Here is a 19,487-nt window from a genome sequence, read left to right on the forward strand (position 1 = left end):
GCTCAAATGACATGTTTTCACAATTGATTGATATCAAAAATGAATCAAGGTCTCAAATATCTGATAACCCAAACTCCAATCTTCTATCACGGGACGGACACGTTGGGTAACCTGTAGAAAACTTTGAGCTGAGCTAATAAATAATCAAAGTTTATGACCTGGACGTCCAAAAAAACTACGAAAAAATTGTTTATTTTCAATTTTTGGCGTTTATAACCCTAAAGGGCTAGATTTTGAACACCGGAAATTCTGATATTTTGCAGTCTTGTTTATAATGTTGGCCTAATGAAAAATCCAAATTTATAACCTCGACCTCCGAACGCAACTTTTTCAAAAATCGAAAAAACTACGAAAAAATTGTTTATTTTCAATTTTTGGCGCTTATAACCCTAAAGGGCTAGATTTTAAACACCGGAAATTCTGATATTTTGCAGTCTCGTTTATAATGTTGGTGTAATGAAAAATCCAAATTTATAAACTCGACCTCCGAACGCAACTTTGTCAAAAATCGAAAAAACTACGAAAAAATTGTTTATTTTCAATTTTTGGCGTTTATAACCCTAAAGGGCTAGATTTTGAACACCGGAAATTCTGATATTTTGCAGTCTTGTTTATAATGTTGGCCTAATGAAAAATCCAAATTTATAACCTCGACCTCCGAACGCAACTTTTTCAAAAATCGAAAAAACTACGAAAAAATTGTTTATTTTCAATTTTTGGCGTTTATAACCCTAAAGGGCTAGATTTTAAACACCGGAAATTCTAATATTTTGCAGTCTCGTTTATAATGTTGGTGTAATGAAAAATCCAAATTTATAACCTCGACCTCCGAACGCAACTTTGTCAAAAATCGAAAAAACTACGAAAAAATTGTTTATTTTCAATTTTTGGCGTTTATAACCCTAAAGGGCTAGATTTTGAACACCGGAAATTCTGATATTTTGCAGTCTTGTTTATAATGTTGGCCTAATGAAAAATCCAAATTTATAACCTCGACCTCCGAACGCAACTTTTTCAAAAATCGAAAAAACTACGAAAAAATTGTTTATTTTCAATTTTTGGCGTTTATAACCCTAAAGGGCTAGATTTTAAACACCGGAAATTCTGATATTTTGCAGTCTCGTTTATAATGTTGGTGTAATGAAAAATCCAAATTTATAACCTCGACCTCCGAACGCAACTTTTTCAAAAATCGAAAAAACTACGAAAAAATTGTTTATTTTCAATTTTTGGCGCTTATAACCCTAAAGGGCTAGATTTTAAACACCGGAAATTCTGATATTTTGCAGTCTCGTTTATAATGTTGGTGTAATGAAAAATCCAAATTTATAACCTCGACCTCCGACCGCAACTTTGTCAAAAATCGAAAAAACTACGAAAAAATTGTTTATTTTCAATTTTTGGCGTTTATAACCCTAAAGGGCTAGATTTTGAACACCGGAAATTCTGATATTTTGCAGTCTTGTTTATAATGTTGGTGTAATGAAAAATCCAAATTTATAACCTCGACCTCCGAACGCAACTTTTTCAAAAATCGAAAAAACTACGAAAAAATTGTTTATTTCCAATTTTTGGCGCTTATAACCCTAAAGGGCTAGATTTTAAACACCGGAAATTCTGATATTTTGCAGTCTCGTTTATAATGTTGGTGTAATGAAAAATCCAAATTTATAACCTCGACCTCCGAACGCAACTTTGTCAAAAATCGAAAAAACTACGAAAAAATTGTTTATTTTCAATTTTTGGCGTTTATAACCCTAAAGGGCTAAATTTTGAACACCGGAAATTCTGATATTTTGCAGTCTTGTTTATAATGTTGGCCTAATGAAAAATCCAAATTTATAACCTCGACCTCCGAACGCAACTTTGTCAAAAATCGAAAAAACTACGAAAAAATTGTTTATTTTCAATTTTTGGCGTTTATAACCCTAAAGGGCTAGTTTTTGAACACCGGAAATTCTGATATTTTGCAGTCTTGTTTATAATGTTGGTCTAATGAAAAACTCAAGCTACATAAAACAAACACACATAAATGTCAGAATTAATTGTTGATGAAACATCATCACTGGAGTAAAGTTTCAATTATGATAGGAGTTGGAGAAGCAACACATTTATAAACTTTTGAAGCGAATAAAGGATGGTAATATTATAATACAATCAAAAACTTTTCGTCTGGAAGTGAACGTATCATATGTTCTCGAAAAGAGAGCTTTCACAAAAAAAGTTATCAACTTTGTGTAGTAGACATTAATAAATAAGAAACTTCGCTAAATATTGAATTTACTCGAATTAACGAAGAGAATACTGATTATCTTTAAATGCTTCTCAGACAGGTCCATGTATATTAAATATTCTGAATACTCAACGGCGACGCTTGGCATACTGATATTACTTGACCGAGCTAATATACAACGTAAACAAACTATAATTATTCGATATAATACAGTGAATATTAAATGTTGTAACTCTGCAAGAGTACGTTCTGTTTGTTTTCATAACACAAAGGATGTTCGTTTAAAAAAAGATCTCGAACTAATTCGAAAATTGGTTAGTGGCAATCTACGTTTAGTATAGTTAACTCAGAAGTAGGTAATTGAATTGAAAATCTGATCTAAATTGGTAAATACAAAATTGAAGCTTTAACTGGAACAAATTCTGTGAGGAATTTGAATCGAGGCTTTGTTAGTAAATCCCCAAACTCAAACTTTTTCTCATAGAATGATGAGTTGGCTATTTTTTCATTATAAAGCTTCTCCCATCGCATTTTTTACACGATATGTGTCTGGAAAAACGAATTACATATTGAAACTTCGTCGTTGAATGATTGTGAAATATTATTTATTTGTTTCAATAGCATAGATCGTGAAAAACTATCAAAATTTCGTTAATTTGCTTCAATATAACTGATTTCGAATAATTATAACTTCTTTAGTTTGTTTCAATATCACTGACCATAACAAATTGTTCAATTATCATAAATTTCGAATGATTATGGCAATTTCGTTGATAGATCTCGATTAAATAAAAAAAATTTGTTAATTTTGTCCAATATAACTGAATTCTACTGTTAATATGTTTCTGATACAATTAATTTTCGCTGACCACAACAATTTGTTCCAATATAATAGATATCAATTACGTTGATTTGTTCCTTACCACAGATCTCGAATGATTAAGAAAATGTCTTTAATTTGTTCCAATACGATTGAATTAGAATAATCAAGGAAATGTCATTGATTTGTTCCAAAACAATTGATTTTCACTGACCATAACAATTTTTTAATTTCTTCCGATATAATACATTTCGAATTATTTTGACAATTTCGTTAATGTGTTCTGATACAATTAATTTGCACTGACCAAAAAAATTTGCTCCATTTTATAGATTTCGAATGATTATAACAATTACGTTGATTTGTTCTTTTATTACAGATCTCGAAGAATCAAGGAAATGTCGTTAATTTGTTCCAATATGGCTGAATTAGAATAATCAAGGAAATGCCATTGATTTGTTCCGATACAATTGATTTTCACTGACCATAACAATTTGTTCCATTATCATGAATTTCGGATGATTATGGCAATTGAGTTGATTTGTTCCCTTACCACAGATCTCGAATAATTAAGAAAATGTTTATTAATTTGTTCCAATATAACTGGCAATCACTGACCATAACAATTTGTTAATTTTTTCCTGTGCCACTTATTTTTACAATTTCTTTAATATGTTCTGATACAATTAATGTTCACTAACCATAACAATTTGTTCCATTATCATAGTTTTCGAATAATTATGGCGATTACGTTGATTTGTTCTCATACCACAGCTCTCGAATGATTAAGAAAATGTCGTTAATTTGTTAACATCTTCGGATTTATGTTTGTGAAAGGTCCTTGAGTCGAAACAACCTGAAAATATTAATGTATAAGACAACTTTTGAATAAGTATTAATTCGTTTTCAATTAAACTGATTCTCAAAACAGTATTTGTTTTTATTTCGTCTCGACCTTTGAGCTTGTTAATTAAAAATATTCTCAAAGTCTGTTGCTTTTATCATATTTATTCAAGTTAAAACCTAGTTCAAATATCCCTAAGGGCGAGCGTGTGATGTACATCTTTTATTTTCTTTCTTAAAATTAAATTCGTTTAAATATACAAATTCATTTTCATAAAGCAAAAAAAATAATAGTATTCTGGATGTAACATAAATATGCCATTTATTCAATTACGCAAAAGTTTTCTCAATAACTACATATTACAAATTTGTTTATCATAATTATTCCCAACAGAATAGAAGCAGGAACATATTCAACATAAATTACGGGATGTCGAATTTAATGATATAATTTGAATATTGCCGAGAGCATCTTAGCATACTGAGCAGTTCCACATTTCCAAAGCTACTTTTGTATTCTATGATTTATTTATAGAATGATAGATATTGTTAATCCAGTATAAACCTTCGAGTTTTCAGCCTGGATTTCACCACACTTCTGATTATTCTGAATACATTCGTCAGGATTCATAAATCCTGTATAACAACTAAGGTTTCTTCTTCTTCTGAATGTGTCTATTTCTTCTGTAAGTGTTTTTTCTTTCTCATTATTCTCATCATCATCTTCGAGAGTTTTGACCATGAATTTTAAACTGTGTTTTTTGTAATTACACTTTGTACGATACATTTCATCAAAAAAATTTTTAGGACGAGTGTTTTTTCAGCTAAACTAGCTTCATTTCAATCTCTGATATCAATTACATCTCCATTATCATCCTGATAACCAGTATAATGATTATATTCATCTTTATCTTAATTTTCATCTTCCTGCTGGAAGCACGTAGTTCCAGATGAATGGATCAACTTCAAACACGTCCAATATCTTCATCATCACAAACCTCCACGTTCACAAGAAATTATAGGCAGTTACTTTTTTGAAGACGATTTCTTAGTGCTTTAGCTACAAATCTTCGATATTTATAGCCAAAGAAGATGGTTCTAGAAGAATGGATCAACTTCAAACACGTCCAATAGCTTCATCATCACAATCCCCCATGTTCACAAGAAATTATAGGAAGTTAGTTTTTTGAAGACGACTTCTTAGTGCTTTAGCTGCAAAACTTCAATATTTATAACCAAAGAAGATGGTTCTACAAGAATGGATCAACTTCAAACACTTCCAATAGCTTCATCATCGCAAATCCCCATGTTCACAAGAAATTATAGGCAGTTACTTTTTTGAAGACGACTTCGTAGTGCTTTAGCTGCAAAACTTCAATATTTTTAACCAGAAAAGATGGTTCCAGATGAATGGATCAACTTCAAACATTTCCAATAGCTTCATCATCACAAACCTCCATGTTCACAAGAAATTATAGGCAGTTACTTTTTTGAAGACGACTTCTTAGTGCTTTAGCTGCTAAAATTTAATATTTATAACCAATGAAGATGGTTCCAGATGAATGGATCAACTTCAAACACGTCTGCTACGAATTTGAAAAATTTCTCCAGCAGTGGTGATTTTAGTTGGCCTCTGCGCAGTCCCGATTTAACACTTATAGACTTATGTCTTATGGGATTATGACAAATCTAAAGTTTCATCACGAAATGGCAGCCATCACGAATACAGTCGGACGATACAACCAGACCGGTAATTCGTCGTATTGGACATGAATTTTTCATTAAAACGGAATTACAAGCTATTAAGAAAATTGTTTTATTATGTTTTTTCCGTGAGATACAAACAAACCCTGGTTGAATAAAGATCATTTTTCGTGATTCTATATCATAGTTTTTCTAAATTAAGGATGAAACTTCTATTCTATCTATCTCTAAGAATTTCCATCGTTTCAGCAGTTTCCATATTCGTTTTAACTGTCTTTGTAAAAAAAATGTTTATACACATACGCTAGCTTCTATGGTACAAAAGATTCTTTGACGGAATATCTCGTTCTAAAATGCCGAAAATTTCATAAATGCTCATTGTTACAGCAAGTTTAATTAGAGAACGAGTTGTATTGACTAATATGAAACTGAGATTTTAAGTTTATTAATTTTAACTACAAGAATTTATTTGAACAATTTGTCAAGGTTACAAAACTTCATTTCAAGTTTTATAGTTGCTTTATTTTAAATTCGTCGTGTCTACTGTTGTTTTTTAGTGCGAGATTTCCACGTGTATTCGATGAAATTTAGTTTATTTGTACATGGAAGTACGAGGACTGTTCGAAATGTTTTCTAGACAGTATTTATATGAAACAAAACTTCATATCAAATAATAATGACACAAATAAATCTCGTATCGACGTTAATAAGGACCATCTTGACTCACTTAAAGGCTTTGAACATTTTGTCTCACAATATCCTATCTTTTTGTGGAAAATGATAATAATTTATATAATTCTTGTTCAAGATTAAAAAAGTTTATTGTAGTATCTAACACCCAGTGCAGCCACTAAATTTTTTACGCTTTTCCGGTTTATATTCGAACCACCCTCGTATTGAACTAGAGCAACAATTGTTGATCAAACTTTTACAGGCAATAATATATTCGAACAAGTTATGTTTTATTCTTTAATTTTCGTTCCAAACTCCATTTCAAAGTTTTTTCGAACGAAAAACGTGGTTTGTAATGAGTAGCTCGATAAGTTCTTTTAAATTGTATAATGGTAATAAAACTCTCAAAATTACTTCTTAAATTTTATCTGAATGTAAAATATGCAGTGTTCTATTTAAAACAGCTCTTTCAGAAACAAGTACATCCTAAAGTATAATTCAACTTTTAACGAATTAAACTTTATCTTCCAGCAAAATTTTTTGTGATGAATATTTAAAATTCTATAAAACAAGGTAGATAAATACACGATATAATCTATATAACATAGAACTAGTATTTCGTATAAAAATGACAAACTCATAGATATAAATTACTTATTTATTGATACGTATTCTAAGTAATAACATTCTTCCAAAATATTACTCCATTACTTTTAAGAAATTAGAAAAATCAAATGTACTGTTATTGGGTAGATTTGTTCAAGAGACTTTCAGTGTTTTTTTTTCAAAAGCCTGTTTCTGGAAATAATTTTTTGATCATTTTGTCGGAAAATATCCTACACATACTTTAAATACGATAAATACCAGAAGTATTTAGTCTGACCAAGAGATGGCGGTAGTTGCTTGAAAAGTACCATGTATCAGAAAGTTTCATTACCATAGATGAAACTTAGATCCATCACTACAAACTCAAAATAAAAGAAAAGTCAAAACTGAACTGAAAAGAGAGAACCGGTTCCAAATGAGGTTCCAAATGGTCAAGGCGTCGATTTTTTTGGATAATTTTAATTGGAAAAGGTGAAACTATCATGGACGAATATCATTCGAGCTTATTTGATGTTTAAATTGCTACCTCATGCACCCTATTCGCCAGATTAAGCCTCCTCGGATTATTTTCTGTTCTTAGATTTGAAAAAATGGTTTGGCGGTCAAATTTTTCTAGCAATGAAAAGGTGATGTCAATTTGACGATGTTTTTTTCAATATTTTTCTGTTTTCTTTTGGGAAACATCCTAGTAAGATTGCTAATGACATTATATAAATAATTTCAGACATGGAAAAAGTTCTACAGTTCTATAAAGAAGAATTACAGACCACTCCTCAAGATGAGGCAATTGGTTGGAAAACGCTTTTCTTCATTGTGAGAATTTTTGTCAACTAATAGATTCAATTTCAGAATTATCTGAATTAATCTTTCCAATCCCTTATTCTCAATTTTTCCAAACGAATTCCCTGTACATACATACTTCTTTTTTTAGACTAGCTGATACCAAATATGGGAATACTCTGTAAGATTGTCATAATTTAAAAATTGGAAGACTTATGAAGGCTATAATCCCTCAAATTTTCAAATTCATATCTCAAAAACAAATGAGGCACTGAACTTTACCACACTAATGGATCAGCCTGTATGCATTTTTAGATTTAGTTGAGTACCTGCGTAAAAAAATTAAAATGTCTGTTAATTTTAAAGTGGATCAATTTCTCACATTTTTGTGCAATGATTTGCAAATTTGGATTTTTTTTGCAACGACTGTTTATTTCATGAAATATTTAGTTAATCGATGATTCCGAAGTTTGGTATGAAGATTCTTATAACTTATAACTCGTATTTTAGAAAAAAATAGTTTCTAATTAAGCATGGCTGAACATCAAGATTTTTTTGACATTAATAAGAGTCGTTTCACCTATTCATGAATCGTTAATATTTTCCTCAGAATTAGTTAACGTCCTTATCGATCGGGATACCTGTACGTCTGAAACTTCTCTAAATATTTTAAGTCTAATCCATCCTGAAACGAACAAATGTTTGTTTTATGTTCAAATATTTTATCATGAATTTAATTCAATTTCAGGATCTCGTATTAAAATTATATTTCTTGGAAAAATAACCGTTTCCATTATAGTTCAGAATGGTTTTTATAACAATATAGACTAGTGAATTTTTTTATTAAATTACTGTATAGTCCAGTCACTAACGATGAAAATAGGATGTTTGTATTAACATTTGGAATTAAGCTTGTCTCACCCTCTTCATCAAAAGTTATATATGCACGATGTGTGGAATGAGAACCTCCCCTTTGCATATAAACCGGAAAATAGACTTTTCATGAGCTTAAAAACGCTTTAATGCATAAATTACATATTATATAGTCCACATTAAATATTCCTTTATATTTTACTTTATTTCAACATTTTGACTTTTAGAAAATCCACCCTTAAAAGACTAATTTTGGAGGAAAAATCAAATTTTTAACTATTTGAAATAACTCAACAGAGTATTTATAAATAATGAATATCATATTTGAAGATTATTAGGTAATCATGACTTAATTATAATGTTTCGTTCCTCATAAAACATCCCTCATTATATTAAAATTGTTAAAATCATATTTTTTGAATAGAGCATTGTCTTGATAAAGCGACAGGAATAAAGCATTGTCTTGATAAAGCGACAGAAATAGAGCATTGTCTTGATAAAGCGACAGAAATAAAGCATTATCCTGATAAAGCGACAAGAATAAACCATTGTCTTGATAAAGCGACAGAAATACAGCATTATCATTATAAAGCGACAGGAATAATGTATTGTCTTGATAAAGCGACAGAAATACAGCATTATCATTATAAAGCGACAAGAATAAACCATTGTCTTGATAAAGCGACAGAAATACAGCATTATCATTATAAAGCGACAGGAATAATGTATTGTCTTGATAAAGCGACAGAAATACAGCATTATCATTATAAAGCGACAAGAATAAACCATTGTCTTGATAAAGCGACAGAAATACAGCATTATCATTATAAAGCGACAGGAATAATGTATTGTCTTGATAAAGCGACAGAAATACAGCATTATCATTATAAAGCGACAAGAATAAACCATTGTCTTGATAAAGCAACAGAAATACAGCATTATCATTATAAAGCGACAGGAATAATGTATTGTCTTGATAAAGCGACAGAAATACAGCATTATCATTATAAAGCGACAGGAATAATGTATTGTCTTGATAAAGCGACAGAAATAAAGCATTATCTTGATAAAGCGGCAAGAATAAACCATTGTCTTGATAAAGCGACAGAAATACAGCATTATCATTATAAAGCGACAGGAATAATGTATTGTCTTGATAAAGCGACAGAAATACAGCATTATCATTATAAAGCGACAAGAATAAACCATTGTCTTGATAAAGCAACAGAAATACAGCATTATCATTATAAAGCGACAGGAATAATGTATTGTCTTGATAAAGCGACAGAAATACAGCATTATCATTATAAAGCGACAGGAATAATGTATTGTCTTGATAAAGCGACAGAAATACAGCATTATCATTATAAAGCGACAAGAATAAACCATTGTCTTGATAAAGCAACAGAAATACAGCATTATCATTATAAAGCGACAGGAATAATGTATTGTCTTGATAAAGCGACAGAAATACAGCATTATCATTATAAAGCGACAGGAATAATGTATTGTCTTGATAAAGCGACAGAAATAAAGCATTATCTTGATAAAGCGGCAAGAATAAACCATTGTCTTGATAAAGCGACAGAAATACAGCATTATCATTATAAAGCGACAGGAATAATGTATTGTCTTGATAAAGCGACAGAAATACAGCATTATCATTATAAAGCGACAAGAATAAACCATTGTCTTGATAAAGCAACAGAAATACAGCATTATCATTATAAAGCGACAGGAATAATGTATTGTCTTGATAAAGCGACAGAAATAAAGCATTATCTTGATAAAGCGACAAGAATAAACCATTGTCTTGATAAAGCGACAGAAATACAGCATTATCATTATAAAGCGACAAGAATAAACCATTGTCTTGATAAAGCGACAGAAATACAGCATTATCATTATAAAGCGACAGGAATAATGTATTGTCTTGATAAAGCGACAGAAATACAGCATTATCATTATAAAGCGACAAGAATAAACCATTGTCTTGATAAAGCGACAGAAATACAGCATTATCATTATAAAGCGACAGGAATAATGTATTGTCTTGATAAAGCGACAGAAATACAGCATTATCATTATAAAGCGACAAGAATAAACCATTGTCTTGATAAAGCGACAGAAATACAGCATTATCATTATAAAGCGACAGGAATAATGTATTGTCTTGATAAAGCGACAGAAATAAAGCATTATCTTGATAAAGCGGCAAGAATAAACCATTGTCTTGATAAAGCGACAGAAATACAGCATTATCATTATAAAGCGACAGGAATAATGTATTGTCTTGATAAAGCGACAGAAATAAAGCATTATCTTGATAAAGCGGCAAGAATAAACCATTGTCTTGATAAAGCGACAGAAATACAGCATTATCATTATAAAGCGACAGGAATAATGTATTGTCTTGATAAAGCGACAGAAATACAGCATTATCATTATAAAGCGACAAGAATAAACCATTGTCTTGATAAAGCGACAGAAATACAGCATTATCATTATAAAGCGACAGGAATAATGTATTGTCTTGATAAAGCGACAGAAATACAGCATTATCATTATAAAGCGACAAGAATAAACCATTGTCTTGATAAAGCGACAGAAATACAGCATTATCATTATAAAGCGACAGGAATAATGTATTGTCTTGATAAAGCGACAGAAATAAAGCATTATCTTGATAAAGCGGCAAGAATAAACCATTGTCTTGATAAAGCGACAGAAATACAGCATTATCATTATAAAGCGACAGGAATAATGTATTGTCTTGATAAAGCGACAGAAATAAAGCATTATCTTGATAAAGCGGCAAGAATAAACCATTGTCTTGATAAAGCGACAGAAATACAGCATTATCATTATAAAGCGACAGGAATAAACCATTGTCTTGATAAAGCGACAGAAATACAGCATTATCATTATAAAGCGACAGGAATAATGTATTGTCTTGATAAAGCGACAGAAATAAAGCATTATCCTGATAAAGCGACAAGAATAAACCATTGTCTTGATAAAGCGACAGAAATACAGCATTATCATTATAAAGCGACAAGAATAAACCATTGTCTTGATAAAGCGACAGAAATACAGCATTATCATTATAAAGCGACAGGAATAATGTATTGTCTTGATAAAGCGACAGAAATACAGCATTATCATTATAAAGCGACAAGAATAAACCATTGTCTTGATAAAGCGACAGAAATACAGCATTATCATTATAAAGCGACAGGAATAATGTATTGTCCTGATAAAGCGACAGAAATACAGCATTATCATTATAAAGCGACAAGAATAAACCATTGTCTTGATAAAGCGACAGAAATACAGCATTATCATTATAAAGCGACAGGAATAATGTATTGTCTTGATAAAGCGACAGAAATAAAGCATTATCTTGATAAAGCGGCAAGAATAAACCATTGTCTTGATAAAGCGACAGAAATACAGCATTATCATTATAAAGCGACAGGAATAATGTATTGTCTTGATAAAGCGACAGAAATAAAGCATTATCTTGATAAAGCGGCAAGAATAAACCATTGTCTTGATAAAGCGACAGAAATACAGCATTATCATTATAAAGCGACAGGAATAATGTATTGTCTTGATAAAGCGACAGAAATACAGCATTATCATTATAAAGCGACAGGAATAATGTATTGTCTTGATAAAGCGACAGAAATAAAGCATTATCTTGATAAAGCGGCAAGAATAAACCATTGTCTTGATAAAGCGACAGAAATACAGCATTATTATTATAAAGCGACAGGAATAAAGCTTTGTCTTCTTAAAGCGACAGAAATAGAGCATTATCATTATAAAGCGACAGGAATAAAGCTTTGTCTTCTTAAAGCGACAGAAATAAAGCATTGTCTTGATAAAGCGACAGGAATAAAGCATTGTCTTGATAAAGCTACAGGAATAAAGCTTTGTCTTCTTAAAGCGACAGAAATAGAGCATTATCATTATAAAGCGACAGGAATAAAGCTTTGTCTTCTTAAAGCGACAGAAATAGAGCATTATCATTATAAAGCGACAGGAATAAAGCTTTGTCTTCTTAAAGCGACAGAAATAGAGCATTATCATTATAAAGCGACAGGAATAAAGCTTTGTCTTCTTAAAGCGACAGAAATAAAGCATTGTCTTGATAAAGCGACAGGAATAAAGCATTGTCTTGATAAAGCGACAGGAATAAAGCATTGTCTTGATAAAGCTACAGGAATAAAGCTTTGTCTTCTTAAAGCGACAGAAATAGAGCATTATCATTATAAAGCGACAGGAATAAAGCTTTGTCTTCTTAAAGCGACAGAAATAGAGCATTATCATTATAAAGCGACAGGAATAAAGCTTTGTCTTCTTAAAGCGACAGAAATACAGCATTATCATTATAAAGCGACAGGAATAAACCATTGTCTTGATAAAGCGACAGAAATAAAGCATTATCTTGATAAAGCGGCAAGAATAAACCATTGTCTTGATAAAGCGACAGAAATACAGCATTATTATTATAAAGCGACAGGAATAATGTATTGTCTTGATAAAGCGACAGAAATAAAGCATTATCTTGATAAAGCGGCAAGAATAAACCATTGTCTTGATAAAGCGACAGAAATACAGCATTATTATTATAAAGCGACAGGAATAAAGCTTTGTCTTCTTAAAGCGACAGAAATAGAGCATTATCATTATAAAGCGACAGGAATAAAGCTTTGTCTTCTTAAAGCGACAGAAATAAAGCATTGTCTTGATAAAGCGACAGGAATAAAGCATTGGCTTCATAAAGCGACAGGAATAAAGCATTGTCTTGATAAAGCTACAGGAATAAAGCTTTGTCTTCTTAAAGCGACAGAAATAGAGCATTATCATTATAAAGCGACAGGAATAAAGCTTTGTCTTCTTAAAGCGACAGAAATAGAGCATTATCATTATAAAGCGACAGGAATAAAGCTTTGTCTTCTTAAAGCGACAGAAATAAAGCATTGTCTTGATAAAGCGACAGGAATAAAGCATTTGAATAGAATCGAGAAGACGATCGAGGTATATGATGCATTGAGTAAGGAGCTCATAAATAGAATATACAAAATACAAATTTTCAAAGAAACAAAAATAAAATTATACTAGGTAATTTTCATATACCTCAAAAACTAGAATACCAGGAAAAAATAAAAAAGGAATACCACGAGCAACATGGGATGATACTCTAGGTTTAAAATGAAAACATAGGCGCAAACTATACTGTACTGGGAATTGTTTTTTTTTTTCATTTACACATTTTTTTCCAATTTTTCATAGTTAGCGAAGTTCAAAGCTCTTTTCGCGTTTATACATGTTAATTAGAACGAAGTTTTTGCCAGCTAAATTATGAGAGTTTACGTAGTTGGATTGTGGCAAAATTAAACTATAAAATGTACTAATTCTAATGTTCTTCAGAGCTTTCGTATCCTTATGTATATTGCGGCCGATTTAAATTTCGTTGTCTTTGTTTCAAAAACATTAAATTCATCGATTCCAAAAATCAATATTAAAATTGATGCTTGAATGAAATATTGAGGTTATTAACAAGGAAATTTAAAAATTTGAAAATTATTTCCCAGACGATGAATACGTTAGTATTCGAAAACTCGGAAATATATTGGAGTCAGTACACTTTGGTGTTTAATTTCGCCACAATCCCATTACGAAAACTAGTATTCACAAATGTATAATGTGTAATTTTTGAGGTATGCGGGACCTCGAAAGAAACTGTGCTACAAGGCCTGATGAAAAAAAGCGATTTTTGGCAACATATGTGTTTTTCTTAGCTAGTCACACGGCTTATTGAGTGATTACTTTATATTCTCATGACAATATACTGGTAAGTAAACGCTATAACCTTTTTATTGTATCTTCCTTGGTTAGACAATCACTGGTTAAATTATAGGGAAAAACTGGGTAATTTTGTTAGAGCAACACGGTTAATAAAAAGAGATTTATCTTCGTCGAATCTTTGGTATATTCCACTATACTTTTGAAAAAAGTTATAACGAAAGAAGCATCTACTGAAAGCTCTTTTTTTCTTAATTAATTCCAATTATCTCTCTTGTAGCGTAATACTATAGACTGCGACATTTTAGCTTTCTTTTCTTGGAAGTTTTTTTAACGGCAGCTTTTATCGAAAATATAAAATTTTCTGAGAAAGTATAATGCAGGTTGTCCACACACTAATACTACTAAAAAGTTGGTATAAGAAGATTAAATTTGCTTATCTGTTGGTAATAAAGTCTCTGACAGATCTGTCTTGGATGTCACAATGACAATGTCAATTGTCAATTTTGATTGGAATGAGATTTGTAGGTTAATTATTGTAGGTTATAAGAAATATGGCTCATAAAAGAAAAAATAATCTTTAAATATCGTTTCTTTGTCTTCAGGTAAGATTTTTAATTATGTTGTGTGAAATAACTTATCAATATCACATATGTAGTGAATCTGTCATGTAATTATTTTGACTAACTCACGAAATTATTTTATATACGCTTTTTGAGTTAGTTATAATGAAAAGCTATTAGCGATGATGAAACTAAAAAGTAAAAAATAATTCTTGGCGCTAGACTCAAATTACTGATGACATTTGTACACTAACTCTGCGTTTTATTCATATACAATCAGTTTCTGAAGTTTATATGGAAGTAGATCAGATAAATCGTTATTCATGGTAAACCAGCCAAGGATAATGAAAGAATTTGTCAAATTATTGCTTCGGTATCTTAAAAATTTCATAAGAGTTTGGAAATACCAATAAATATAAACATATAAATTATCAACATATTTTAATAGAATGAAATTGTTCTTCATCTTATTGTCTTGAAACTAGGATTGTCAATCATATCTGAAAATGATCCTCAAGCAATATTATCCGATTTTTTCTTTATCCTTTGTACGAAAAAAAGTAATTGGAAAATGTCTATAAAGCCGACGTTTTTTTGTTTACAAATAAATTTTTCAGCCCGTAGGTCATGCGCATATACAATTTCTCCCTCTATTTCTCCCTTTTGTCTATATAAATAAGGAAAATGTTTTATAGGGTTTGTCCTCAAAATGGAATTTCAAGTATTCAGAACAAAAATTTTCAAAATAATTAAGTGTATCTACAATGTGTTGTTGGAAAGGTAAAGAATTATCCAAACCAATTCTTATTTTTTTGAGTTTTACCCCTGCTTGACAAAAGACAAAGCTCCAGCTCAATTTTATTGAAAATTCATTTTCAAGTGGCAAATACGAAAAAAGTTGGTTACAACAAAACAGTTGAAAATTATAATTTTTATTATAAAAAAATATATGCTTGGTTCCTTAATTCTGGCTTAACGCTTATTACTGATGATCAACTAAAAGTTATAATCTTCAGATTAAACGTTGTCTCCTCTAATCCCCTTCCTATTAATGCGCATTTTTAAATAAATTTTCGTAATTGCTCAAGAGCTGCCTGTACTTGTAGTCCGGGACATTTAGGTTGATATCGGGATTGAAAAATTGTCTTCATAAAGCGACAGGAATAAAGCATTGTCTTGATAAAGCGACAGAAACGAAGCATTGTCTTCTTAAAGCGACAGGAATAGAGCATTATCTTGATAAAGCGAAAGGAATAAAGCATTGTCTTGATAAAGCGACAGGAATAAAGCATTATCTTGATAAAGCGAAAGGAATAAAGCATTGTCTTGATAAAGCGACAGGAATAAAGCATTATCTTGATAAAGCGAAAGGAATAAAGCATTGTCTTGATAAAGCGACAGGAATAAAGCATTGTCTTGATAAAGCGACAGAAACGAAGCATTGTCTTCTTAAAGCGACAGAAATAAAATATTTTCTTGATAAAGCGACAGGAATCAAGAATTGTCTTCACAAAGCGACAGGAATAAAGCATTGTCTTGATAAAGCAACAGGAATAGAGCATTGTCTTGATAAAGCGACAGGAATAGAGCATTATCTTGATAAAGCGACAGGAATAAAGCATTATCTTGATAAAGCGAAAGGAATAAAGCATTGTCTTGATAAAGCGACAGGAATAAAGCATTGTCTTGATAAAGCGACAGAAACGAAGCATTGTCTTCTTAAAGCAACAGAAATAAAATATTTTCTTGATAAAGCGACAGGAATCAAGAATTGTCTTCACAAAGCGACAGGAATAAAGCATTGTCTTGATAAAGCGACAGGAATAGAGCATTATCTTGATAAAGCGACAGGAATAAAGCATTATCTTGATAAAGCGAAAGGAATAAAGCATTGTCTTGATAAAGCGAAAGGAATAAAGCATTGTCTTGATAAAGCGACAGGAATAAAGCATTATCTTGATAAAGCGAAAGGAATAAAACATTGCCTTGATAAAGCGACAGGAATAAAGCATTATCTTGATAAAGCGAAAGGAATAAAGCATTGTCTTGATAAAGCGACAGGAATAGAGCATTATCTTGATAAAGCGAAAGGAATAAAGCATTGTCTTGATAAAGCGACAGGAATAAAGCATTGTCTTGATAAAGCGACAGAAACGAAGCATTGTCTTCTTAAAGCGACAGAAATAAAATATTTTCTTGATAAAGCGACAGGAATCAAGAATTGTCTTCACAAAGCGACAGGAATAAAGCATTGTCTTGATAAAGCAACAGGAATAGAGCATTATCTTGATAAAGCGACAGGAATAAAGCATTATCTTGATAAAGCGAAAGGAATAAAGCATTGTCTTGATAAAGCGACAGGAATAAAGCATTGTCTTGATAAAGCGACAGAAACGAAGCATTGTCTTCTTAAAGCGACAGAAATAAAATATTTTCTTGATAAAGCGACAGGAATCAAGAATTGTCTTCACAAAGCGACAGGAATAAAGCATTCTCTTGATAAAGCGACAGGAATAGAGCATTATCTTGATAAAGCGACAGGAATAAAGCATTATCTTGATAAAGCGAAAGGAATAAAGCATTGTCTTGATAAAGCGAAAGGAATAAAGCATTGTCTTGATAAAGCGACAGGAATAAAGCATTATCTTGATAAAGCGAAAGGAATAAAGCATTGTCTTGATAAAGCGAAAGGAATAAAGCATTGTCTTGATAAAGCGACAGGAATAAAGCATTGTCTTGATAAAGCGACAGAAACGAAGCATTGTCTTCTTAAAGCGACAGAAATAAAATATTTTCTTGATAAAGCGACAGGAATCAAGAATTGTCTTCACAAAGCGACAGGAATAAAGCATTGTCTTGATAAAGCAACAGGAATAGAGCATTATCTTGATAAAGCGACAGGAATAAAGCATTATCTTGATAAAGCGAAAGGAATAAAGCATTGTCTTGATAAAGCGACAGGAATAAAGCATTGTCTTGATAAAGCGACAGAAACGAAGCATTGTCTTCTTAAAGCGACAGAAATAAAATATTTTCTTGATAAAGCGACAGGAATCAAGAATTGTCTTCACAAAGCGACAGGAATAAAGCATTCTCTTGATAAAGCGACAGGAATAGAGCATTATCTTGATAAAGCGACAGGAATAAAGCATTATCTTGATAAAGCGAAAGGAATAAAGCATTGTCTTGATAAAGCGAAAGGAATAAAGCATTGTCTTGATAAAGCGACAGGAATAAAGCATTATCTTGATAAAGCGAAAGGAATAAAGCATTGTCTTGATAAAGCGAAAGGAATAAAGCATTGTCTTGATAAAGCGAAAGGAATAAAGCATTGTCTTGATAAAGCGACAGGAATAAAGCATTGTCTTGATAAAGCGACAGAAACGAAGCATTGTCTTCTTAAAGCGACAGAAATAAAATATTTTCTTGATAAAGCGACAGGAATCAAGAATTGTCTTCACAAAGCGACAGGAATAAAGCATTGTCTTGATAAAGCAACAGGAATAGAGCATTATCTTGATAAAGCGACAGGAATAAAGCATTATCTTGATAAAGCGAAAGGAATAAAGCATTGTCTTGATAAAGCGACAGGAATAAAGCATTGTCTTGATAAAGCGACAGAAACGAAGCATTGTCTTCTTAAAGCGACAGAAATAAAATATTTTCTTGATAAAGCGACAGGAATCAAGAATTGTCTTCACAAAGCGACAGGAATAAAGCATTGTCTTGATAAAGCGACAGGAATAGAGCATTATCTTGATAAAGCGACAGGAATAAAGCATTATCTTGATAAAGCGAAAGGAATAAAGCATTGTCTTGATAAAGCGAAAGGAATAAAGCATTGTCTTGATAAAGCGACAGGAATAAAGCATTATCTTGATAAAGCGAAAGGAATAAAGCATTGTCTTGATAAAGCGACAGGAATAAAGCATTATCTTGATAAAGCGAAAGGAATAAAGCATTGTCTTGATAAAGCGACAGGAATAAAGCATTATCTTGATAAAGCGAAAGGAATAAAGCATTGTCTTGATAAAGCGACAGGAATAAAGCATTGTATTGATAAAGCGACAGAAACGAAGCATTGTCTTCTTAAAGCGACAGAAATAAAATATTTTCTTGATAAAGCGACAGGAATCAAGAATTGTCTTCACAAAGCGACAGGAATAAAGCATTGTCTTGATAAAGCGACAGGAATAGAGCATTATCTTGATAAAGCGAAAGGAATAAAGCATTGTCTTGATAAAGCGACAGGAATAAAGCATTATCTTGATAAAGCGAAAGGAATAAAGCATTGTCTTGATAAAGCGACAGGAATAAAGCATTGGTTTCATGAAGCGACAGGAGTAAACCATTGTCTTGACAAAGCGACAGAAATAGAGCATTGGCTTGATAAAGCGACAGAAATAAAGCATTGTCTTGATAAAGCGAAAGGAATAAAGCATTGACTTCACAAAGCGACAGGAATAAAGCATTATTCTGATAATGGGACAGGAATCAATCATTGTCTTTATAAAACGCCAGGAAAAGTCGCTCGAAAACCAATTCTGGAATTTAAATTCACCGGGTGTACACGGGGGTG

The 19,487-nt window shown here is 31.4% G+C and overlaps 1 protein-coding gene across 2 annotated transcripts in view; it reads right to left on the reverse strand.

The window, feature by feature from the left end:
- LOC130447783 (adipokinetic hormone/corazonin-related peptide receptor variant I-like) overlaps nucleotides 1–19,487 on the reverse strand; it is a 67,327-nt gene that overhangs the window by 46,593 nt on the left and 1,247 nt on the right. The window contains exon 1 of one of the 2 annotated variants that reach the window (XM_056784796.1): nucleotides 3,539–3,556. The exons of the other annotated variant lie outside the window; for it this stretch is intronic. The gene's annotated coding sequence lies outside the window, so the exon portion shown is untranslated. Of the gene's footprint in view, nucleotides 1–3,538; nucleotides 3,557–19,487 lie in introns of those variants that run through there. 2 annotated transcript variants of the gene reach the window in all.

The sequence above is a fragment of the Diorhabda sublineata genome, chromosome 8 (assembly GCF_026230105.1).
Source record: "Diorhabda sublineata isolate icDioSubl1.1 chromosome 8, icDioSubl1.1, whole genome shotgun sequence".
Classification (NCBI taxonomy): Eukaryota; Metazoa; Arthropoda; class Insecta; order Coleoptera; family Chrysomelidae; genus Diorhabda; species Diorhabda sublineata.